Source organism: Pavona decussata, unplaced genomic scaffold, assembly GCF_977016875.1.
Source record: "Pavona decussata unplaced genomic scaffold, jaPavDecu1.1 SCAFFOLD_140, whole genome shotgun sequence".
NCBI lineage: Eukaryota > Metazoa > Cnidaria > Anthozoa > Scleractinia > Agariciidae > Pavona > Pavona decussata.
The window spans coordinates 2,888,476-2,915,000 of record NW_028145553.1 but is presented as its reverse complement, the minus strand read 5'-3'; the positions used below and the strand labels follow the sequence as shown (position 1 = coordinate 2,915,000).

General features: G+C 39.4%; 2 protein-coding genes and 1 pseudogene across 3 annotated transcripts in view; all 3 read right to left on the bottom strand.

Annotated features, from left to right (window-relative positions):
* The window catches only part of LOC146467030 (uncharacterized), a 12,625-nt gene extending 4,430 nt beyond the window's left edge, over positions 1-8,195 (bottom strand). Inside the window, exon 1 of the mRNA XM_085126486.1 lies at positions 8,157-8,195. The gene's annotated coding sequence lies outside the window, so the exon portion shown is untranslated. The remainder of the gene's footprint in view (positions 1-8,156) is intronic.
* LOC146467025 (uncharacterized) overlaps positions 1-26,525 on the bottom strand; it is a 152,563-nt gene that overhangs the window by 85,476 nt on the left and 40,562 nt on the right. The window lies entirely within an intron of this gene.
* On the bottom strand, positions 17,069-26,443 carry LOC146467029 (uncharacterized; annotated as a pseudogene). Its single transcript, XR_014867883.1, has 6 exons — positions 26,438-26,443; positions 25,477-25,590; positions 22,574-22,676; positions 20,348-21,820; positions 18,204-19,627; positions 17,069-17,600 (listed from the first exon to the last, which is right to left on the bottom strand). The product of XR_014867883.1 is annotated as an uncharacterized LOC146467029 (transcript).

The window sequence follows — 26,525 nt, the reverse complement described above, 5'->3', positions numbered from 1 at the left end:
GGAGTTTATGCGAGCCAGACGTGCGAGGCATGAACAAAACATGCGAGGCATGCGAGGCATGAACAACCCCAATATAAACTGCTAACCGTTAAGCTAACCGGGGAGCTATTTAAGCTAACCTGAGTGCTATTTAGGCTAACTGGAGTGCTCTTTAGGCTAACCGGAGTGTTTTTAGGCTAACCTGAGTGCCTCGAGGTTAGTTTTGTTTAACCAAAAATTTGGCAACTAAATCAGTCTATGACCTCGCGGGCCAAGATACTAGATAGCTATTGGCGGTTTTCACATGACGTCATAAAAAACTGAAATTCATAACTAAACACAATTTCGGGTTTTTATCTTCATCACATAAAAGAACATATAAATTTCAATCGGCTTGCTTGTTTTCAGCAGGATAGCATTCTTTGTTTTGAAAATAGAGCAGTTTGAATTTTAGATTTTTGCGTAGTGCGTGACGGAAGCGATTGCTGCTCTAAACATTTCGCGTACATGAAAACATCGATTTGCCTCGTGTTTTTTTAGGTCTGATCAGCTAACATGTAATAGAAGCGTCTATGTCAATGTGTGAAAGTTCAGCAGAGAGAGGAAAGGCTTTGAAATAGCCAAGGTAGACATCCAGATGTTTTTGCCGGTTTCCGGCCGCCATGTTGGTGCCCATCAGACGGGGCACCAACATGGCGTCCCATACTAAACTCTGTAATTTTCCGTGGTACATTTTTTCGAATAACTCGATTATGAGATATCGCACAGCCCCGTGGCTTTCACACGTTGTTTATGTATCACTCTTCTACAACATATCAATTTCTTGACTTTATCTATTGAATGGTTGAGGATTTCATTTTTTTACTTGCGTGACGATGTGTGAGGTGAAAACCACCAATTGGTAAAGATGTCTCAAGTTTACTATAGAAAAACAATCAATGTAGAAACGGTTTCTGTCTTAAAATGAAAAGTGAATAACAAATGCTTTCCCCTTAATTTCATTTAAAAATATAAACAGCGAAACATTGAAAAACGCACAAGGATATAAACGTACGCGTGATGCGTAACGTTACTCTAGATCCCGGAGGGGTGGGGGGGAGGGTACTCAACAGATGCTTGGGTAAGGAGGTGCGGCCCGGGCATTCAAACCCTGACCCTGTTTAAGACACAATTCTTCGATTTCCCTATCCCGTTTAAGACAGAATTCAAAATTTTCAGGCCCTTTCTAAGACATTTAACCCAAAATCACACCCTGTTTATAATTTAGGACTAGAATGAAATAAGAATACAGTAGTTCCTTACTGTATTTTAACGCATTGGCAATCACAATCTGTTTAAGCCATTAGATCATGTAGGGATACCCTGTTTAAGACAGAGAGTGATGAAATAGATACCCCGTTCAAGACAAAACACCCTGAAAACCATATCTATCGGGCCGCACATCCCCGTTAAGGTCACATAAGGGAGTACCCCCCCCCCCCCTCCTGAGTCTAGATTACATCGAGAATTACGATCCGTCTCGATACCAGCTCCCCTAGATGTTTAGCAAGATGGCGGACAAAAAAGTTGACTGCCTTTTGCATGTGGTGGAACTTGTGTCGCCCCTTTCTTATTAGTGAAAACTGCGATATAAGCTCGAACATAAGCACAAGAAGAATTAACGTGTTGGTTCTTCTTGTGCTTATGTTTATGCTCATATTGGAGGTGTTTTCACTTGCTTAAGCGGCGTTTGTGATAATGCTTATGATTATGCTTTAGCAAGAACCAGGCTTTAACCTGAACACTCTTAGACCTATTAAGGGGAGGGAGGGGGGGAATATGTCCCGGTCTATATTCCAGTCAGGCTCATTCGAATAAAATTTGAACACAATGGAAGAAATTAATACGCACCTCAGAAGCCAAAGGTATGATTTACATTTATTGACTTGCCATGGTGTCCGGCTGCAGGACAAAAACGTTATAGGCCCAGATTAGGGAATAGGTGTTGTTATATCAAGTACAAGACAGTTATGTCTCAAAGGGACAAAACATTCACCAAACCTCAAGGAAAAGCAACTTATTCACTATACTAAAAGAACAGATGTTCTTCACTAAAAGGCCTTTTAGACGCTAGAGTATGACTAGGGGGTGGTGAGGGGTTTCAGACTACCCCTCAAAGTGCAGACAGCCATTTGACCTAACAGTTGAATGGTTAGATTCAACGAGCGATGTAAATTTTAAATCTATGGTTGCAAGTTTTCTTTCGCCTCTATGGACAAAGAACAATACGACTTAAAAGTCGAATACTTTACCTCAACGGGCAAAGATTTTGACTCAAAAGTCAAATGTATTGGCGCAACGGGGAAAAGAACACTGTAAATGATGTGCCTCAAAGGGCGAATAATAATATAATGTTTACTGAAACTCTGTGAGATCTTTTTCCATGTGCAGTTTTAAGTGACGTCATCGCAGGACTGGATATCCCGGATAATAAAAAGAAAAAGGTTGCGAATACTTCCGATCTTACATCCGACAAATTTTGGATTTTTTCCTCTATTGGAAAGAATAGTGTTCTGCCTTTCTAATGCTCGTCAGCAATTACTTAAATGTCAAGCGTACGAACTTCTTTACCTCCACTTATTCATCAATTCAAAATCTCATTTTGGAAAAAAAATTCCATAATGACAGCGAACCTTAATATCTCGACTAAGAACTTGTCTCCAATTTTGTCCCACACGCCTACAGCGAGTCGAACATCAGCCATTTTATTAGAGCCACTGTTGAAAGCACGTGATTTCCTTTTTGCTGTCTGAAAGGTATTCTGGGTAATTTGGATGTTACGGTGAAAGACGGTGAAATGGAATTGACGCCCAACCTCGTTCCCAGGGTCTCCCCTCTTCCCATACCAAGGAGCGGAGAGGGAGACGGAAAGAGGAGAGACCCTGGGAACGAGGTTGAGTCCCGCCATCTCAATTGTCGAGCCATCTGGTCCTTCTGTAGTCCCATATTTTTCCGTGGGATTTTCGAGAATCGTACGCTTCGATGGAAATACGCCATCTTGGTTTGTAAAAGCGAGCGCAACAGAGGCATCGCCCTTTAAAATCGGGCTTTCTCTGACCATCTTGAGATGCGCAGCAAAAGGAGAAAACCTCAGCTCTCAGTTTTCAGTAGTGATTGGCTTCAACGTATCTCGCACTGAAAAGAGAGCTTTCAAAAACATGTTGCCATATCTTTATTCACAGAAACCGAAATAAATTATCGCCTTATAATATAATTAATAACTGCTCAAAACTAATTAATTATCGTACGAGTGACAATGAAATTTTATCCCGACGAAACGGGCTAAACTGTTTCCAGAAAATTCAACTGAAACAATGTAGATGCGCAAAATAATTACGCGGTCAATGCCATATTTTGCGCTGTATTTTCATTCAGTTTTGGGTTAAGATAACTAACAACTCAGTTGGACTTTCATCTTCGATCCAAACGTATTCAAACAGATCAGAAATATGGCCTTATGACTGTATTTTAAACTGCTAAAGGCAAAGACTAAGCAATACAAATTTTAGTATTTGTAGTTATTTCGTCATCTCTCACTTTATAACGGTGCAACCTTAATATCGGGGACTTTCTAATAAATTAGTTTTATGCAAGAAACCGAAACCATTCAATCGTGTTTTAAGACCTCAAACATCGCAATCCTTTATCTTGCGGTTCACTTATTTTAAAAGGTTGCCTTATTTTGTGAGCACAGATAAAGATTAGTAGGAAAATGGACACATAACACGATAGGAAATGTTTAGGCCCAGTTCAGACGCCGAACTTTTCATGAGCCGGCCTTAACTCAAATTAGTGTCAGCCCAAATCACAAATCCGGCCTTTCGATTCAGACGCCGAACTTAATAGGCCAAACTTAATTTATTTGAAGCAAAACATGCTCTCTACGAGAAATTGCATCTTAATCTCAATCGTGCATATTATACTGATTAGACTGATCAGGTCACTGATGAAAAATAATTTTTTTTCTTGACAGTATTCTCCTCTTTTACAAATGCCCTTTATATACATCGTTGAATTCTATTCATTGTAGAAATATTAAATGTACGAGGAACATCGTGTTTACTCAATTTAAACATTTATTTAGACGATTTATAATCGAGCTTCATCTCCTTTTTTGTCGGTAAGCAGTTAACCGCTAAAAAAAATACTAATCCGCGCGAGATTGTATATCCACCTAGTTTATGTCCTTTTTCTCAAAGCTGTTAAATTATATAAGCCATACAATTTCCAAGCATATGATGGTTTATAGTTTTACTTACCTAAAATCTTTGGTGTCTTGACCTGCTGTATTGCGTTTTAAGACGAGTGATTTGCTTCGACCCCACTGATGTACATTGAAAAGTAACCATCAAAATCACGAAACTATATCTTCACTTCCAGGAAACCGAAATCAGTTTATCACATGTTGGATGTCACACATTGAAAATACACATTAACAACCGCTATGAGCGCCAGAGATTAGAAGGTTAGGGTGTCGGCTGGGTGAATATTCCATTGTTATATTTTTCATTTAAGCATTTAACGGAAATTTCAGTTTAGTGGAATAGATATATCTTATTTGATGGCCCCGCAAAAAAAGCAGCATTTATTGTTTTATTTCTTTTTAACTTTATAATCCTAGTTAGGTAGGTAGATAGTCAGTTGATAATGATAATTATGAAGTTGATGATATTAACGGTAACGTAGCGTTGTTCATTCCAGTATTTGAAAATCCACGTGAAGTCCGCGCTTCGCATTAATCGTTCGATAGCTTGTGTAGTTTATCAAATTGATGTTCTCAAAATCTCCAATATCCTCTGTTTCGGCGGTCGAGTGTTCTTTACGCAATTTTTAAAATTTCGTCAAACTCCTAACTCAATATGTTTCGTTCAGAATAAATAATCGTTGCAGCGAAAAGCGCTAACGAATGTAAACAAACGAGTTAATACCGTCGCGGTCTACCAAGACGTAAAATAGATTATCAGTAATTTGCCAAACGGAGCATTTCGGACCCCTTGGCTTACTTTTTTTTTGTTCAGAAATCATAATCGAGACTAGGAATATTGAAGTAAAACGTTTACAAATGTAAACTTCACGGTCTACACAGAGCTCATTTCGCAAACTACAGATGTGTGTTTTGCCAAACGGAGCAAGCACTTCTGGACTTCTTGGCTCCCTACTTTTTGTTCAGAAATCATTGCTGCGAGGAATATTGAAGAAAAGCGATTACAAATGTTAACAAACTAGTTATTTAATAACTAGATTGTATTTTGCGGTGTTCAAAAAATACCGTCATGGTCTACGAAGAGTCATTTCGCAAAATACAAATCTGTAATTTGCGAAACCGATGGCTTCGGACCTCTTGGTTCGGTATTTTTTGTTCAGAAATCATTATTGCAGCAAGGCATATTGAACAAAAGCGATTACAAATGTTAACAAACTAGTTTTAACTAGTTTGTATTCTGCAGTATTTAAAAATGCCGTCACGATCTAGGTCAGTAGAGTTCAATTCTGTAATTTGCAAAACAGACCGCTTCAGACCTCTTGGCTAGGTATTTTTTGCCCAGAAATCATTATTGCAGCGAGGCATATTACGGGGCAACGCGCGAAGCAAATTTAAACAAAGCAAAATCCTTTTTCTGCTATTGGAAAGAATAGTGTGCTGCCTTGCTAATGCTCGCCAGCAATTACTTAACCCTTTAAATGTCAAGCGTACGAACTTCTTCACCGTCACTTATTCTCAAATTCAAAATCTCATTTTGGAAAAAAAAAAAAATTCCATAATGACAGCGAACCTTAATATCTCGACTAAGCACTTGTCTCCAATTTTGTCCCACACGCCTACAGCGAGTCGAGCGCCAGCCATTTTATTAGAGCCACTGTTTAAAGCACGTGATTTCCTTTTGGTGCCTGAAAGGTTTTCTGGGTAACTTTGGATGTTACAGCGAAAGGCGGTGAAATGTAAACGGAAGTCCCGCCCAACCTCGTTCCCGGGTCCGATTCCTCTTCCCGTCCCAAGGAGCGGATAGGGAGACGGGAATAGGAGAGACCCTGGGAACGAGGTTGAGTCCCGCCATCTTAATTGTCGAGCCATCTGGTCCTTTTGTAGTCCACTATTTTTCCGTGGGATTTTCGAGAATCGTACGCTTCGATGAAAATTATGCCATCTTGGTTTGTAAAAGGGGGCGCAACCGAGGCACCGCCGTTTGAAATCGAACTTTCTCGGACCATCTTGAGATGCGCATCGAAAGGAGAAAACCTCAGCCCTCAGTTTTCAGTAGTGATTGGCTTCGACGTATCTCGCACTGAAAAATGAGATTCCAAAAACATGCTGCCATATCTTTATAGACAGAAACCGAAATAAATTATCGCCTTATGCGATGTCACTGCTCAAAACTAATTAATTACACACGAATGATACCGAAAAATAAATTCCTACAAAAACGGGCTGAACTGATCCCAGAAAATTCAACTGAAAAAATGTAGGTGCGCAAAATAATTACAAAGTTATGATCAATGCCATATTTTGCGCTGTATTTTCATTCAGTTTCGGGTAATATAATTTACAACTCAGTAGGACTTTCACTCGATCCAGAAGTATATAAACAGAAATATCGCCTTATGACTCTATTGTAAACTGCTAAAGGCAAAGACCATGCAATACAAATTTTAGTATTTGTATTTTTCTCGTTATCTCTCGCTTTCTAACGGTGCAACCTTAATAACGGGGATTTTTAAATGAATTAGTTTTATGCAAGAAACCGAAACAATTCAATCGTGTTTTAGGACCTCAAAAATCGCCATCATTTATCTTCTGGTTCATTTATTTTAAAGTGCCCCTGGGACGAAAATTTCATTTTCCATCTTTTTGCATTTTCGTGTAGAATATGACATTCTTACTCATGTTACCAAATTTCAATCCTTTACGGCGATTGGAAGTATTTTTTTTTTTTAGCTTTTTATTCGAGATTTCATGGCCGCCATTACTTGGCCTTGTTCCGGAAGTTAAGCCTCAAATTACATCAAGTGACGTCATTGGCTCAACACAAAAAATTCCACATGGCTAATTTTCTTACGGATTCTACTTTATAAACTGTATTCTGCTGTTGCAAACTAAATAATAGCAGAATACAGTTTATGAAGTCGAGTCCATATGAAAATTAGCCATGTGGAATTTTTCGTGTTGAGCAAGACGTCACTTCCTGTAATTTGAGCTTTAACTTCCGGAACAAGGCCAAGTAATGGCGGCCGTGAAATCTCGAATAAAAAGCTAAAAAATAAAATACTTCCAATCGCCGTAAAGGATTGAAATTTGGTAACATGAGTAAGAAGGTCATATTCTACACGAAAAGGCAAAAAGATGGAAAACGAAATTTTCGTCCCAGGGGCACTTTAAAAGTTTGCTTAATTTTGTGAGCAGTGCAGATAAAGATTAGTGGGAAAGTGGACACATAACACGAATAGGAAATGTTCAGGCTCAGTTCAGACGCCGAGCTTTTCATGAGCCGGCCTTAACTCAAATTAAAGTCAGCTCAAATCACAAAATCCGGCCTTTAATTGAAGCAAAACATGCTCTCCACGAGAAACTGCATCTGGAATATGTTATAATAATTTATGCATTAGGTTCGGCTCATGAAAAGTTCGACGTCTGAATCAAAGCCGTTCCAAAGCCGAAATTCCCGGCTGAGCCATTCCAGACTGAAGCAGACGTTCTCAACTGATTCAGACCCGAACGTTTCATGTAGTTAATTCAAGGTATTCGGTTCGGCTTATGAAAAGTTTGACTAACTGTTGGCCTTAGCTATCTCAATCGTGCATATTATACTGATAAGACCTGGGTCAATGACAAAAAAAAATAAATTTTTTTCTTGACAATATTCCCTGCTTGTACAAATGCCTTTCATATACATCGTTAAATTCGCTTAATTGTAGATATAACAAATGTAAGGGGAACATCGTGTTTAGTCAATTAAAAATTCCTTTACACGATTTATAATCGAGCTTCATCTCCTTTTTGTCGGTAATCAGCCAACCGCTAAAAAAAATACTTATATGCACGAGATAGTCTATCCGCCTATTTTATGTCCTTTTTCTCAAAACTGTTAAATTATATAAGCCATACAATTCCCAAGCATATGATGGTTTATAGTTTTACTTACCTAAAACCTTTGATGTCTTGAGACTGTATTGCGTTTGATGAGTTTAAGTGATTTGCTCCGACCTCACTAATGTAGATTAAAAAGTAAACATCAAAATCATGGCACTACATCTTCACTTACAAGAAACCGAAATAGAATTGTCACATGGACGTCATACATTAAATATACACTTTAACAAGCGTTTTGAGCGCCAGAGATGAGAAGCTTGGGGTGTTGACTGGGTAAATATTCTATTGTTATATTTTTAAAAAAATATTCATTTACGCTGTTTAGGAAATTTCAGTTTAGTAGACTAGGTAAAGTCTTACTTGATGGTTTTACATATAATACGAGCGGATATTTTGCGAGTTGCGTAGCATTATTTCAAGCCCTGAACGGGCGAGGAAAAAGCAAGCAATGAGCAAAAACGATTTTGCTATTTCGGCTTTTCTTTTCTAATAAGAAAACGTGCACCATTAGATACTCAGAGACCTGGTCGAAAACTATTTTTTCTACCAATTTGCTGACTGATGACAGGCAAAACAGAGATAAGCCTGAAGTTGTTGGGGTCATTTTTCGCCTTTTCTTTGAGTACGGGCGATACTCTCGCCAGTTTCCACTTATCTGGGAAGATACCAGTGGCGATAGACAAGCTTATTATATGGGTTAAGGACGGCGTGACAATAGCTGCTGCTTCTTTTAGTAGACGACAGAATATCCCTTAGTTTTAGAACAGTATCGTCGGTTTTTCTGTCAAAACAAAGGTAAGTGATACGGGATGACATAATCCTAAAGTCAAGACGGTGGAAGGCCCGCCTTACGGCCACCTTGGTGATACGGTCACCTCGTTATCACGGCCAATTTTTTTTGGCCCGTCAAAAGGGTCATACAATTTTTTATAAAAAAAAAAACCCTCGTTAATACGATCACCCGTTAATACGGCCTTGCCACATTTTGAAATCCTAAACTGTACAATCCTTTATAATTTCACGCTAAGTTTAGAAAACCAAAACGCCTGTGACACGTCAATTCCATTGACCTCTGTCATTTACTCTGATCAAACAACCGATTTCCTTTACAAAGTCAGCAACACTCCTCCCTGTTTTCATTACAAACATGGCAAAGGAAATACAGTAAATCTTGACGCTAACATCCGCTTTTAATAAGCAAATTACGAAGCGATTTATTCAATGTGCTTCGCAACAAGGACGATTGATACTACTAAGTTCAAGTATTTTGTACAATTCCGTGCATCTACATTCCCAGTGTTTATTAAAGAGAACGGATTGTTTAGGAAGTGCGAGTGCGATATACTTTGCCATTGCCGCCCTTAAGTCATGAAATTTGACCCTATCTCGGTAATACCGCCACCCCGTTAATACGGCCAAATTTTTGGGATCCATTGGTGACCGTATTAACGGGGTTGGACTACTGTATCGGATGGAGGAATTTCACTGTTAAGTGATGGTCCTATATTTGAGAAATGATTATTTAAAACCTCACTTATTTCTCGGGGGGAAGTATAACAAACGTTCTCAATTTTGAGAGTGATAATTCTGAGTTAACTGTGGTATCTTAGCCATGGTAAGATTTTTTCCTTTACAAGAGGTCTTTATAAAATACCGGTATTTCTATAGTTAGCAACGAAATACGATATTATAATTAGATGATTCAGCCATTTTTATCAATTCAATCACTTTTTAACACATTTATATCTTGACCAGCTTTCATCTGCTCTTAGTCTGCAGGCATTTTTTTTTAGCTTGTCTCTTTCGAACATCAATTTCTTTAAGCCAGGGTTTGGCAATGGCGTTCGATTCAACCCGCGGGACTGCGGCTCTTGCATGAAATCGAGGCGAGTGGTCAGCCAGTCCAAGATGGCGCCCAAACCCTGAAATCGAACAGCATCCAGAAAGAAGCGACACGAATAGTATGCGTTCTACTAATGCCGAACGCAATAAATCATCGCTTTGGATTTAGATACCGCAAAGTCAGCTCAGCGGGCATGCGAGAGTTAGAGTCAAACAAACTCAACATTGGCGTTCACACCTCGGAGAACTCGGAGCACCGGTATCGCAGAGGTCATGGGTTCCACTCCCGTTCAAGCACGAATTTTTCAGGCTCTCTTTTCGAAACTGCTTAATTTGTGTACATAACTGCGACGTTCATTCACTTATTCATTCTAATTCCCTTCATGGTCTACGCAGAACGCTTTTTGCAAAATACAGACCTTCAAATTTAGAAACTATACACTTCCGGTGTTTTATTTCTCTTTCAGCTTATCACACGCAGAAATCTGACTGGGGCTTTATTGATCATTTCGTTTCGTTTCACTTCGATTGTACCATAACAAGTTTTTCATTTTCTTAATACTGTTACAGACTAATGAAATGCACCAATCTAGCGTTTGGGATCACTTGGGGGCTATATCAGGGAGAATTTGCAAATGTCTGGTCAAAAAAAAATTCTATCTGATTGCCCGTATACATAACACGACTTTGTAGAAGAGCTGTTGAAACACTCGTTTTCACTAAAAATCCGATAAGATTATTCACCAGACAAAACTTCACTCGGTTGCCAGTTCAATTGGTCATCGGCGGAAGTCACTGATTTTTTCAGTTTTTGTTGTATGCGTATTTCTATGAAGACCAGACTCTTAGCGTATTTACAAAGTTCCTTTTCAGGGGCCTTACATAGCAACAAATCTTATTGTCAATCCATGCCGGTTGGAGAAGAGAAGAAAGGGACACTTTCAGGGATTGGGGAACGTCATTTCAAATAGCGATAATGGGACTCTGGGGAGGTTGTGTGAATTGAGGGTTAGGGATTAAAAAAAAAGCCCTGTATACAGAAGTAACAAGTAGAGGGATGCTCTGTCAGTAGAGGCTGAAATTAGGTTCTCAGACTAAAATTTCCAGCGTCCTTATTTGTTGTTCTTCCAGATCAGCTGATATTGCTATGCAAATGAGAAGTGTTCAAGAAATCTTTCAGTTCTTGTGGGATGTTACTTAAATTGATCAGGAATGGAGAACCGGGAACAGGGGACGGGGATCTAGGAACGGGAGTCTGGGAACGAGTGTACAGCGGTAATCCCTATAAGAATTCAAAATAGGCTATTTAATGCACCTTAAAGAGCGCCTGCAAGGTTTATCTTAGAGTTTTGGCAGATATTCAGGGTTAAGTTTTATAACAGGAATTAAATATCCCACCTCAGAAAAAAATTGATGCTTTTGTGAATTAAATAATCTCACCTCTTCGACAGTAAATTGGTTTTAAATTTTAGGCGAGGGTTCGAGTTATCGGGAGTCGACTGTATTTATAAAACATATTAACCACATCATATAATTGGCCTGTCTTTTTTATGGATGGCCTGCCAACCAATCTATCGCGCGCGATAAGTGGCACGAGCAACCCACCAAGGTAACCAACTAAGCGTTCGAGGGCAGATGTGTTCAATCAGGTTGGACTTTCAAAAGGTTCAAAGAGGCATTGATCCAAATTAATCGCGAACTAAATTGATCCCTAAAAACGTTTTCGAATACACTTTGGCGTGGCAAAATGACTCAAGTCTCTTGGATTTATTTTCAAATAGGTAGGCCTACGAGAACGTGTGTAACGGCTTGCGTGTCGGCAAAAAATTTTGTGTGCTTAAAGACTGCCTTATTGGTGTTCAAACTCGATCTGTTACCGCCTCGCTACTTATCTGCTGATAATGATAATGAGGTTAGGCTACTCAAACACCTACATATACAAACTTTGCCAAAAGATGGTAGATTTTGGAAAGGAAAAAAATCGTCCAAACAAATCGTAACAACCATTGTAGAAACTTGAATACCGTGCTCCGTGACTTCGCCTAGAAGACATTAAAAAGAAAAAAAAGAGCGAATTCGTCTAGCGTCTAATCAAACGAGCAAAATAGCTAGAAGACGTGATTCTGCGATGTTCAGTTCAGGTAAGACACACCTAAGAGTACCTACAATATTCTTTAGTTCTTATAACAATAAATTAAAACATGCAAGAACACATCAAGTTAGATCAAGTGTCCAGTGTACGAGATTCCGATGTCAGATATTCTTACAAAGCATTCTCGTAAAAACAAAGTAATTTGATAAACATTGATTAACTAAAACTTTAGATATCAAAGCAATCAGTTAACTAAAACAAGTTAGGGGCTGAAGCTGCCGCATAAAGCGCCCAGTCACGTTTTATTTTCCCGTAGAATTCGTGATCTGTAATAATTGTTTTCCCGCGAAACTCCCAACCGGATTAAAGTCCACTGGAAATTGCACACAGACAAATCTTGCACAATCATGTCGTTAAACCTGTGCTAGCTAAATTTTCTGCCCCCGTCGCCCCCCCCCCCCCCCCCCATCCAAAAAAAAAAATTCTGATTTTTTTTTCACGAAAATTTTCCCAAAAAAACATAATATTTTCCAGCATATTTGATTGAACAAAAATTGCATTGAAAACCGCGACAAGGTCTATTAAGTATGCTTGGCACATTCTTATTTGCATCCTAATTATTTTTAGACCATCAAGAATCCTAAAATGGATGAAGAAATCACATTCTAACGTAAAGAACGTCATAACTCTTCGTGAGAAGGGAAGTGAGGACATTAACCGGGCAAGCACAGAACGCAATGACATCACCCAAACTGTTCCAGTTCAAAAAGTCCCAACTAACATCACCAGAGCTAAGAAACAGGAGAGTACCATTTCATAATGATCAAGTAGCTGCCGTTCTTTGGATCGCAAGACTAAACAGTCCTTCAACTTTAAAACTGACTGTTTCTTCTGTGGAACAAAAGTTGATTTCGAGGAACAAAAGAGAAGATAAGGGGGTGTGTTCAGGGTTACAACCCTCGAAACTAGAGATACCGTGCTACAAACCTGTTCCGAAAGGAAGGATGAGTGGGCAGAAGTGGTACAAGCCGGAATATAATTACATGTTCATGATTTGCCAGCGGCCGATGCCAATTATCATCAGGCGCGCAGCCTGAACTTTAGGACCAAAAAGCAAATTTGCCCCAGAACAGCCTGATCTTAAGAAAAGAAATATTGGACGAATTGCATGAAAACCCGTCAAATCAGGGGCGTACCCAGGGGAGGGTTCCAGGGGGTTCCGGAGCCCCTCTAAACGAAACCAGCTTTTGCGCGCAGTTATAGAAAAGGAGGCTGCCAATGCAAAGAAAACACCGCCTTTCGGTCTACAACATGGGCCGAAAGGCATCAAGCATACAAGGCACTTTTGACATGTACCTTCTATCGTTAAGACGCTTGAGGTCATCTCCCATGAACGACTGTCCCAAAACCAATACAGCAACACTCCATGGAACTGGAATGGCAAAAGTCGACATAAAGCATGTTCGCTTTTAAATGCCGTATTGAGGTTTCCCTTCCTCATCACTCAAGTTACTGCTATGAAGGGCTTATCGTTCGTAAAGCCCCTGAGCATTAGGCTACAGAAACACGACATTGATGTGTACGAGGCAGATGACCTCAGAGGCGACCTCAAGCTATCTTGAGAACAGGTTGACAGCCAGTTTTAACAATGGCTTGAGACAGCTGCTACTCTTGCAAGGAAAGTCGGGATCGAACCTTCTATTCCAAGGCCAACAGGAGCATCGTGGAGGCAACGACGCCCAAAGAGTATTTCAAGAGGGCCCTTGCAATTCCCTTGCTAGATCACTTAGCTATTCAGAAGGACATACTGTCTTCGCTTCTCCGCCTTGTTTCAAAGCTGCTGGTTTCTCTAGAACACGATCAGCTCAAAGATGCTTTTCAGTTTTATCGCCTGAGGTCACCGACTTTGAACTCCACCGTTGCGCCGAAAATAGCTGCTGCATGACCAATCTTCACTACACAACGCGGTTCAAGCTCTGGCTAAATGCGACCATGATTTCTATCCCACGGCACTCTCAAGTTGTTACAAATGCTCTGCACCCTGCCAGTAACCTCTTCAGAATACCAATCTCTTAGTACTCTAGGCCGATTGTAGGCTTACGTACGGGCAACTATGTATAGTGAACGAGAGTTTTCCCTTGCTCTCATAAACATCCACTATGACCAGGATGTTGACGTTGATGTTGTCATTGAACGTTTTGCTCAAAAACACCCGCGACGCGTGTTTCTCGCTGACCTTCTGTCTACTTATTGAGAAATAAAAAAAAGAATACTAAAAAAAAACTGTACAAGAGCAGAACGTACTAGTTGACACGTCAAGAAATGCTTCTTCTAGTGACACGCATATGCCTTCTGAACAACTGTATAATTGAACTGCCTTAAGTGACTGATTCCCGACTAGTTGGAAATTGAAATATGCGTACGTACGTGTAAATTTTTTTGCGAAAGCCTATTTTATTTTTGTCAGACACATCTTTTTTATCAGTTTCTTTGAAAACTAGTTGTGCCTAGTAGCTGCGTACTGTTGGACGATAATGAAATGTTATAGTGTTTCTTTAGTACAGACCTTTCTGAGTGAAATTTGAAATACTGTATGTCTTTGAGCTAGAAGGACCGATTATGAGTTTGATTGAGCTTATACACGTATTTAGTTATATTATTTACAAGGTGAAAGTTCACAGAACTACCTGAAGTAAAATTGATTAAATTTGGGTGAATTGAGGGTATTTCTGGCGATAAATAAGCAGAATAAAACCAACTTCTGGTTTTTAGCCTCGTTTCCATGTCGCACCAAAGCGGGAGTTATTAGTCCTTTAAATTTTGACATGTTCCCCTGCTTGGAGCCTTCGGGACTTTTAGTATGTTCATCTAGAGACCATTCCTTAGTGATTGGCGAAGAGAAAACTTCTGTTGCAATTAGTGGCAGGTCCAGCCACAAAATGACTCGACTATATAGGAGGCCAGGAATTAGAGAGGGGCAATGAGAAGCACATTTGTTTTCAAGGAAATGACGCGCTTATCCAATGGGACCCTTTAAAGGTAACGGAGCCCAATTTTTCAGACGTTTTGGTAGGGATTCAGGGAAACGCCATGTTCACATAACTTAGGCTTCTTCTGTGAATGCAGAAAAACATTTCCGAAACCACATGTGTGAGAAGAACTTGTACTTTAGATGAAGTGCACATCCATTGCGCGGGTCCCTTAAGTGAGACGGAGCACTATATTTCAGACGTTGAGGAAGGGCGTCAGGTCCTACAGGGAGACGCCATCTTCAAAAATCCAAAAACAAACCAAAATTTTTGCATTCTTTTCACTTTTAAGCAAACGTCATTGTTTCCTCCAGGCTCTACCAAGAGAATGTCGTGGTGAATTTTTATTAGTGATATTTTTGGAATATCCGCATTGTTTTGAAATCAGAATTTTGTAATTCTGTAAATTTCGTAGTTTGATCAAGGGCCCGGCCTATGATGACCTCAATTTAAATTTCTGTCTATTTTCGCCAAGCATTTTGGTACGTTCAGTCCTGGACATTTTTAAAACACTCCATTTTAATGAGATGCTAAAAACGCCCGGGACGTTTAGTTTTCGACAGTCTCTTAACGAGAAGGCGTAAAACTTATTCCAGTAAATCGCGGCTGCCTTTAGCTTCAATGTTTCTCTTTCTTTGTCCTACTTAAATTAATCATTTATCCTAAAAACAAAACAAGTATGTACTTTACAGTTAAGACTTTGTTATTTGGCTGTCTGGGGCTGCGCCTTTCCCGCTAAGTACCGAATTACATGTGCGTGTTTTAGCCCAAATCACGGCTCGGTAATATTCAACAAGAATTCGGTACCATATACTAGAAAGGAGTGAGAAAATCAAGAAGAAGATCAGATAATCAAAGTTTCTCTTTGCAATTCATAGGCAAACGTTGCCATGATGGCTTTTTTAAGCTGGTACTCGACGACTAAAATCTAGTTTCCTAATCATTAAAAACGTAAGACTAAGCTTCATGGATAGGGTGCCTTTTTGTGTCTAGGTTCCACCCGGCAACTAGTTGGTACCTATTAACACTGTACACCTGACTTAAGATTGCAGCTATTGGAAGAAATTTTACTATCATCTGAAATCTTAAGTCGTTGCTCTACTTGTAATCGAAATACAGTATCACCGTTTGAAAGCTCTTCAACAAAACTGAGCTGAGGTACGAAACTTGAAAAATTTAGTTTTTGTAGAGGCAATTTATAATTAAACATTGTGATTGAAGCTAAGGGCCAGTTATTTAAACAGAGTCTAACTTAGGCCCAGGCTTAAGTCAGTCAGTAGCTGTCAGTGGGTCTCCAAATCTGTTTATAAGTGGTTTATTTTAAGAAGATAGATAGTTTTCTAGTCTGGGATGCAAGCCCTTCTTGTTACCGTCAGCAGTAGACAATATTTAGATATGACAGTTGGCAAAATTTAAAATGGGTTAGAACGTGGTTTTGTTAAACACCGTCTAAACTGTCTTTTATTAACTGACCGTAAGTTTCTAAGTAATTTCTATGATCAAATAAATGAAAGATCCTCGCAGTTAGTACGCAACTTTAAGCAGTTGCGAAGTATATGAAATATATGTTTCATATATTTACATTCATTAATTTCTACGACTTTTTCAGCGATCCTGGTTTGTGTAAAACTGATACAGACAAGACAAACGAATCAGTTTACGCGGCCCGATTACCTTAATTCAGACATCAACTCTATTGATTGAACCGAACATTCTTTTTCTCCTCCCGCCGACCAGGCACCACAGTTTCTTCAAACCAACCCCCTTTATATTTTAAATACATCAAAAAACATTCATTCCAACATTTAATCATTTATTCTTGAATTTCAGCTCGATTCTTTGCAGTTTAATTTGCTTGCCTTCGTTCTTTCTCTTTTCTAGTAGTTATCATTTATGTAAATAGAAATGTTCGATGAACAAATATTAACAACTTGTAAATCGAGTAAAAATTAACAGCTCCTTACTATTGATATCTGAGCATATGGCAGAAATTATGACAGATCACACCTTTGATGAAGAGAAGTCGCTTCTCTTTTGATTCCTGAAACCTATTTTCTTGCATTTTTATACAAAATATTCTCTTGTTCCACAAATCTACTATGACGGGTCTACTATAGTTCTATGTAAGCAGCCAAGTAGAAAAAAATAAAAAACATACAAAAAATAGCATTGTTCTCTCCAACCAAGTGAGGAGTTTGGCAAGTCCTGGACTAGGCAACTATAAATAGATCTAATATATTTCCATTTATTGCAAACGTTTCTCGACCTAAAAATGTTAAGAACATTTTTGTAGTCTAAATATTTCAAAAGTGTCTAAAGAGTCCAATACTTATCTAAAAAACATTTGAAATGAACTGTACGGTAAACATTACTCCTTTGATAACGACTTCAAAACCATCGTAATCACATGCTAGTCAAAATAAACAAGTATTTACAGTCTCTTAGACGAGTTCCTAGCCATCCTTGTCTTGTCATAACGATTCTCCATCTCATAATCCATCAAAAATATTGATTGCAGCTCTGGGTTCAACAGCTATAAAGCAAAAACAACAAGAAATTAAATCAAATTAGAGTAAAAGCTACAAATGTCTGCAATAATTATGCATAATAGTGTTGTTAATCAAGGAGTTTTTTTCCATCTGTTTGTCTTCCCTCTTTGTTTTGTCATTCAATAAATGATTTAGATATTTCCTAGAACATCTGAAACATCTCCAAACATGTTAGTCCAATTTTCAGATGAAAACTGCATCGCTTTCAGATTAGCCCATCCCCTCCCTCATGCTGAAACCGTAACAAAAAAAAAAAAAAAGTCCCTAAGCTGAAGGAAATACTATTTCACACATCAGTAAGAAACCACGAAAAGGTTACTAATTTCTGAGTGAAAATTTTACAGCGGAGAACGGAAAATGTTTCCTATGGTAAAAAGTATTTAATGCTAACAGAAAAAAGGCACTGATCTCCCCAAACTCAATTAAACAGGGAAACTGCAACACTTAAGACTTTTTAGAACTTTTGCTTTTTTCCATTGAATGGGAATGTCAGTTAGGTTACAAAAACTCAAATAAAACCAGCTGCAAATAACTTTAGTAGAGAGCTAGTAAATTCTCTTATTTCAAACGTTGATCATTCTACTCACAGAGGAAGTCAGCTACTCAGTCTTGTCCGCCCAATTCTAGGGTGACATCATCGCCAATGAGTACAAACGGAGCCCAGTAATCCACTGCACTGAACTCGTCAGATTCTCTCATGGATTTCATGGCTTGGTTCAGAGCTGCACTGGCACTTTCACCTTTCATTAAGTGCTGATAGAATATTTTCATGAACTCCATAGTAGCCTCGTCATCAATCCCCACAATGACACCAGGACAGACCGAGCACCAGCACCCAAAAATGCCCGTGCGATACCAACCACACCCTCAGCCTTAATCTCCCCACGGCCACTATGACAGCAACTCAACACAACCAGTCTTGCTCGTATCTGAACATTCAGTACATCTCTCATTGTTAAAACGAAGTCTTTGTAAGCAGGAGTCCGTGATACCGGTGAAGGATTTGGTGCTAAAGCAATTTCTCCTGTTACCATCCGCCCATGTGCTGCAATATGCACCAAAGCAACCGAGGAGAGTCGTTTCAATACCTCATTCTTCGTTGCATGCTCTCCAATAAGAGGTATGGTGTGAAGTATTCGTCCAATCATCTGCACCTCTTTTCGTCCGAATGGCAGCTGGTCAAGCTTCGTTCCTTCAAAAATAACCTCTTGTATCCAAGGATCACCCACGAGAAGCGCCCCACTCTTACTGTGGTAATCAGCGGGAGAATCTGCGATCAATTTTAAGCTCGTCAGAGATGGAATCACGCGTACTCTGAAAGACTCGCAGAGGTACTTTGAATCTGAGTCCATGAACGCAGCGAAAGGAGCCAAACACAATGGACCCTCGGGGACGAATATTACTTCACTTTCAAGTAACAAATCTTGGATGGGACTGATGAGAGTCTCATATAATAGACTTAAAGCACTATTCGGGAGTTTTGAGGACCCGCGCTGATTTTGACTCTCACCTGGAGGGAAACTCTCATCTGCAAGGTTTTCGTCTCTCGTCATATTTAATGAACGATCCTCACATTCGACAACAGCTGTACCACGAATTTTCTTCGTTGTGGTGTCCAGGAAAGTTTCAGCATCAATTTGACCATCAGGGATTTGCTTTCCTCTTACCTGAACATCCTTTCCTTCCTGTAAGACCCAGAAAATAACTCCTTGGTGCTCAAGCGCTAAGAAAACTGTAGTAGAAGGAAAACTACTAAACTCAGCTATAACTTGTATTGCTGTGTCAGATTCTGCTGGGTATTGTTTGGATGCATACTTGAACTCCATGAGATCATTCAAAGCCTGTGCACGTCCCTGCTCAGCAGATAAAAGAGCCTCCACAATCTTGCCTTGCTTTAATAACAAACGCCATAAATAAGCGTATGTGCTTTGGTACAAATTGCGCAAGCTCACTTTCCAGTCATCATTAGCTCCAAGATGACGCCTTACGTCATTCAACGTAGCTATACTTTCTTGATAACAATGTACAGCTTTGCATAAAAAGCCCATTGATGAAAAGCCAACTCCAAGGTTATGAAAACTGATGCCAATTAAAGGTTTGCCTCCCGCTTTTTTTGCGATTTCTAGTGCTCGTTCATGGCAGTGTATGGCTTTTTCGATATCTCCGAGATGGTGATAGCCGTTGCCTAGATTAGTATACGCCGTTTCTTCCTGTGAGACGTCTCCCACTTTTCTTGCGATTTTTAGGCGCTGTTCATGGTAGTGCATGGCTTTTTCGAAATCTCCGAGTTTGCTATAATCGTTTCCTAGACTACCATACGCCGCTCCTTCAGTTGAGACGTCTCCCACTTTTCTTGCGATTTCTAGGACACGTTCATGGCAGTGTACGGCTTTTTCGAAATCTCCGAGGTGATAATAATCGTTTCCTAGATTACCATTTTCCATTCCTTCAATTAAGACGTCTCCCACTTTTCTTGCAATTTCTCGGGCACGTTTATGGTAGTGTATGGCTTTTTCGAAATCTCCTAGGCTGCGATAATCGGTTCCTAGATGAGCAATTGCGATTCCTACTCTTGAGACGTTTCCCACTTTTTTTGCGATTTCTAGTTCTTGTTCATGGTAGTGTATGGCTTTTTTGAAATTTCCGAGTGTCCGATAATCGTTTCCCAGATTACCATTTGTCGTTCCTTCAGTTGAGACGTCTCCCACTTTTCTTGCGATTTCTAGGGCACATTCATGGTAGTGTATGGCTTTTTCGAAATCTCCTAGGCTGGAATAAGCGTTTCCTAGATTACAATTTACGTTTCCTTCACTTGAGACGTCTCCCACTTTTCTTGCGATTTCTAGGTCTCGTTCATGGTAGTGTATGGCTTTTTTGAAATCCCCGAGTTTGTGATAATCGTTTCCCAGATTACCATTTGTCGTTCCTTCCCTTGAGACGTCTCCCACTTTTCTTGCGATTTCTAGGGCACATTCATGGTAGTGTATGGCTTTTTCGAAATCTCCTAGGCTGTAATAAGCGTTTCCTAGATTACAATTTGCGTTTCCTTCACTTGAGACGTCTCCCAGTTTTCTTGCGATTTCTAGGGCTCGTTCATGGTAGTGTATGGCTTTTTTGAAATCTCCGAGGTTGTGATAATCGTTGCCTAGATTACAATTTGCGTTTTCTTCCCTTGAGACGTCTCCCAGTTTTCTTGCTATTTCTAGTGCTTGTTCATGGTAGTGTATGGCTTTTTCGAAATCTCCTAGGCCGTGAAAATCGTTTCCTAGATTACCATTTGCCTTTCCTTCAATTGCGACGTCTCCCAGTTTTCTTGCGATTTCTAGTGCTCGCTCATGGTAGTTTATGGCTTTTTCGAAATCTCCGAGATTGCTATAATCGTTTCCTAGATTAAAACTTGCGTTTCCTTCAATTGAGACGTCTCCCAGTTTTCTTGCGATTTCTAGATGACGTTCATGGTAGTGTATGGCTTTATCGAAATCTCCTTGGCTGTGATAATCGCTTCCTAGATTACCACTTGCGTTTGCTTCATTTGAGACGTCTCCCAGTTTTCTTGCGATTTTTAGTGCTCGTTCATGGTAGTGTATGGCTTTTTCGAAATCTCCGAGTTTCAAATAATCGTTTCCTAGATTAAAACTTGCGTTTCCTTCACATGAGACGTCTCCCAGTTTTCTTGCGATTTCTAGGGCTCGTTCATGGTAGTGTATGGCTTTTTTGAAATCTCCGAGGTTGTGATAATCGTTTCCTAGACGACCATTTGCCATTCCTTCACTTGACACGTCTCCCACTTTTCTTGCGATTTCTACAGCACGTTCATGGTAGTGTATGGCTTTTTTGAAATCTCCGAGGTTTGCATAATCGTTGCCTAGATTACCATTTTCAATTCCTTCACTTGAGACGTCTCCCACTTTCCTTGCGATTTCTAGGGCTCGTTCATGGTAGTGTATGGCTTTTTCGAAATCTCCTAGGCTGTAATAAGCGTTTCCTAGATTACAATTTGCGTTTTCTTCCCTTGAGACGTCTCCCAGTTTTCTTGCTATTTCTAGTGCTTGTTCATGGTAGTGTATGGCTTTTTCGAAATCTCCTAGGCCGTGAAAATCGTTTCCTAGATTATCATTTGCCTTTCCTTCAATTGCGACGTCTCCCAGTTTTCTTGCGATTTCTAGTGCTTGTTCATGGTAGTGTATGGCTTTTTCGAAATCTCCTAGGCCGTGAAAATCGTTTCCTAGATTACGATTTGCCTTTCCTTCAATTGCGACGTCTCCCAGTTTTCTTGCGATTTCTAGTGCTCGCTCATGGTAGTGTATGGCTTTTTCGAAATCTCCGAGTTTGCTATAATCGTTTCCTAGATTAAAACTTGCGTTTCCTTCAATTGAGACGTCTCCCAGTTTTCTTGCGATTTCTAGATGACGTTCATGGTAGTGTATGGCTTTTTCGAAATCTCCGAGGAAGTTGTGATAAACGCTTCCTAGATTACCATTTGCCCTTCCTTCAATTGAGACGTCTCCCAGTTTTCTTGCGATTTCTAGTGCTTGTTCATGGTAGTGTATGGCTTTTTCGAAATCTCCTAGGCCGTGAAAATCGTTTCCTAGATTACCATTTGCCTTTCCTTCAATTGCGACGTCTCCCAGTTTTCTTGCGATTTCTAGTGCTCGCTCATGGTACTGTATGGCTTTTTCGAAATCTCCGAGTTTCATATAATCGTTTCCTAGATTAAAACTTGCGTTTCCTTCACATGAGACGTCTCCCAGTTTTCTTGCGATTTCTAGTGCTCGTTCATGGTAGTGTACAGCTTTTTCGAAATCTCCTAGGTTGTGATAATCGTTTCCTAGATTACCATACGCCTTGACTTCTCCTGAGACGTCTCCCACTTGTCTTGCAATTTCTAGTGCTCGTTGATGGTAATGTATGGCGTTTTTGAAATTTCCGAGGTTTGCATAATCGTTGCTTGGATTACGTATCATGATTGCTTTTAGATTTTCGGGGATGTTTTTGTCAGAGATGGAACTCAAGTTGTCGTTTGCATCTCTGCTCGTTTTGACCAAACAGGTGCCTCTTTCCTGTAAAACATAAACATAACGGTTTTTTTTCGAAGATTTTTATTCCTATTATGGACGCTGTTATTTGCACTAGTTTAATAAATGGCAATCGGAAAAATTATTTGATGATCATTTGTTTTAAACTTGCCGCTGTAAGCGGTCCCCGGCTGTCAAATATTACACAACGTGTTGCATTTTGAATCTACTTGATGTTCGACTGTAGGGAACGAAAACACTTTAACAACCAAATTCCTAATCAGCTTAATCAATATCGTCATCATTATCGTCATAATCATTATCTTCATTGCTGTCTGATACATGGACAAAACGTGCAAGTAAAACAGTGGTTTATCGCGTTTTGTGATGAAAGGGAAAAACAACGATGTATATACATTGCTTTTAAACGGACACAGTCAGCAGATGCACACGCGCATTAGATAACATTTCTTAGCTGATTTGCATATCACACTTCATCACAAGTCTCGCGCTAAGAAGCGCATCCTTTGAAAACAAACCTTGTCGAGTCAAAGTATTTGCCAGTCAAAATTATTATAGTCATTATAAACCTAATGTCATATTAGAACACTCATTTTCTTGTTACCATGGAGAATTACTGATTGACTTGTCACTTGTCCAGGAAAAGCCAAACGTCAACGAATACCTCTGAAGTCAAAGAATCGTTTAATCGGTGTGAAAAATTATTTTTTCTACGTTTCACAGTGTTTGCATGAGAAGCAAATTGAGTTCAAATATTAGAGAATATGTCAATTTAAAAACGTAGCGAATCGACTGAACTGCAGTGTAGCGAAACGACCGGTAAGCTTTATTTCTGCTTTCAATCATATATTTTGCTTTTACAATTTCGTTTCTACAACTTCTCCACTATCTAAATTTAGGAACTAAGCCCATGTCATTGCAAGAACGCTTGCTCGATCCGTAGAAAACAAGGTTCTACCAGAGGTTGTCCTTGTGTCTTCGTCTGAGCTCCAAGCCAAGCAGCCATGACGCGAAGTTGGAATCGTTTACGAAGATTCCCTTCGCACGAACCTTTCGCCAGGTTGAGGAAATTCGACTTTCCAAATATATATCATGGTGATTTGTTTTTCAATGTTTTTGATTGATTTCTCACGTTATTTTAGTCAACGCAGGCGATTTCTTCCGCCCGGCGCCTTCACGTTTGCCACCTCTTCTTTTCATGTTCCGTTGGAGACGCGATCCATAATGTTTTTAACCAAACATGATAAAATAATACAAGAGAATAATATCATAGGATGAGGAAAAGCATACACAGAAACAGGTTTCCAGTAAAAGATTAAAAATCCAATAAAACACTAGGAAAATTGCAGCGGATTTCCAGATGTATTCGACGCGTACTTTTGATTTCAGGTTGAGGTAGACGCTTTTCAAACTTACAAAACTAGTGTCCAGGTCAGCGCGATCACAAAGCTGACTCTGTCACTTTAACTTTTAAATTTTAAGTGAAGAAACGCGTTTAAAGAGAAGTTAACAAGTGGGAAATTGTGTTTCAAAGTCACTGTATTGTTGGTTTCCCTTGTTTCTTATATTTTTTCTCTTTCTTTAGTTCTTCGTACTCTTCTTTCTTTGTCTCGTGAACCAAAATTCATGTCTTAGAGCTAGAATCATCACTTTATAATGACGGTTAGTGTAAAAAAGCAATGAACCCGATATGGAAAATTTTTGTCCCAATGAGCCATTATTGTACAGCCTAGAAAAGTAAATGAATCGGGCTAATTTGGAATTCTTCTGATAGCTATGCAGTGAGCACCTGAAATCATCCTTCCGGCAGCATAGCAAATTTGAGTAATGTTTTTGGAATTTTCAACCTTCACTACCTACGCCGCTCACCACGGCTTGAGTAAATAACGAGCATTTCAGTCAGTTCATTGATAACCTCCCGACAGATCCCAGGGGCACCGAACAGATCGTTTCGGTAAATTATCTGTTCGGAAGGCCCTTAATCCCCTACAATTTTCTAAAGGGAATTTTCACCTCGAACGTTCGTGATATGGGAAATTTAAGGCCTAGTGTTTTCGGATTGATAAAAATGTGGTTTCAGGTACCGAAGAAAGGTCAGCTAAGATTTTCGGAAAGGAAATAAGACCTAAGGTTTGATAAGGTTTTCGGGAAATGGACAAAAAAAACCTAGAAATTTCGAAAAGACTGAAGTTCCCCTGGAATGACCGAACAGATAACAATATTATAGCGAGGCCTTAAATGAACCTACAGAGCTTTAAAAGCAATCCACATAGCCTAAAACTGTATTTCAAAGGATTGGAGAGAAAACTGTCGTTGGGTGCCCCTGAGATCCAGCAGCTTGGAATATCACCCAGATCATTATCAATAGATTGTGAAGAATCGTTGTGAACTCTATACACTTGTTAGTCAACGAACTATGACAGGATTTCTTTGTATAGAAGCTGAGAGGTTCATGTAATCCACATTCGGTCGGACAACCAAAGAAAGTTAGTTTTGCTTTAGTGTCTTTTATGACTGAGTGCAGTCTTTGCGCCATTTTCTCAACCAATGGAAGTCAAAACAAAACCAACAGTGACTTGTTCCTGCAACGTTTGATTGCACGCATTTACTTTGAATTCTGATTGGTTCATTGTTCTGTTTAGTATACGTCTTTTGTGGTTCGTCAGTGTACGTTGGTTTTGGTTTTGCGACTCTCAATCGAAAACTGCTTTAATGTTAACGTTCTATAAGCATGGGTAATTAAATTGTTTTTTCTAACCAATCAACACTGAATAAAACTTTTAAGTTAAACAACAATTTAAAAATTGTTGTTTATCAAACTTACTCTTTGAGTTTCTGACAGATCCTTCATTGCCTCTTTCCCAGTACCTTGCAGCTTGTTTTGCTCGCTCACCGACCTGCTCTTTAATTCCAACAACTTCTGGTTGTTTTCGTCAATCTTACATTAGTCAAGATTTCTAATACGTGTAAAGCAAAGGTTACAAAGGTTTTCAAAAAGTCTTTCGGGGAATACCGACAATAACGAGAGGTGATTGGGTAGATTAAAATATTTGTTAACTCTGACTCTCAAATTACTATGTATCAGGATCAGTGTACCAAGCTATGTTTCGACCAAACACAGTCGATCACAAGTCAAAAGCCTGAAGAAAGGTTCAAAGGAATGTTCCAATAATTATAAGCGGCGACGTAATCAACGAAAAGAGTTAACCTCAGAGAGTGACTTATAAAATGTCAAAATATCAATGCCCTTGTTGCCAGCATTTGGATCGCTGTTGGAGTGCCACTTTTCAAAAGAACGTTTCCTATGATAATTAGTTACACACAAATCGAAACGACGTCACAATCAGCTTATTTGTCTTAAATAAGTTCATACTTGCCAATAGTCATGTTTCTGTCATTTAAAAATCGCAGAACAGATAAAAATGGATTTTATCTCGACCAAATAAAAGCTTTTATTTCTCCCTCCCGGGTGCCTTCTCTTTTAGGTTTTTCACAGGGGACAAGGGGTGAGTTGGTTGTGAGACAATGGCACAGGTTCCTCGTTTAAACCTTGGATCTTTACTAAAACAGATCACCATCGTATGATTATCACGAGACTCTCAGGGCAATAACCTTTTCGCAACATCACGAGGCTTTTGGCCAAATGTTCAATGACAGTAAAGATACTTAGCCTCGCTTTCAAAGTTAGGCAAAAACCCTTTATAAGAGGGCGTATACATTAGTTCGCCCTCTCAGTCTGCAAGCCTTAAACTTCAGATTTCAGGAAAATCAAGTAATCAACCCACCTCCATTCCTGTCTTCCGCCCGTGTAATTATTGTATTTAATCTAACCTTTGCTAGAGCTTTTAAAAAAGCTCTAGCAAAGGTGAGGGC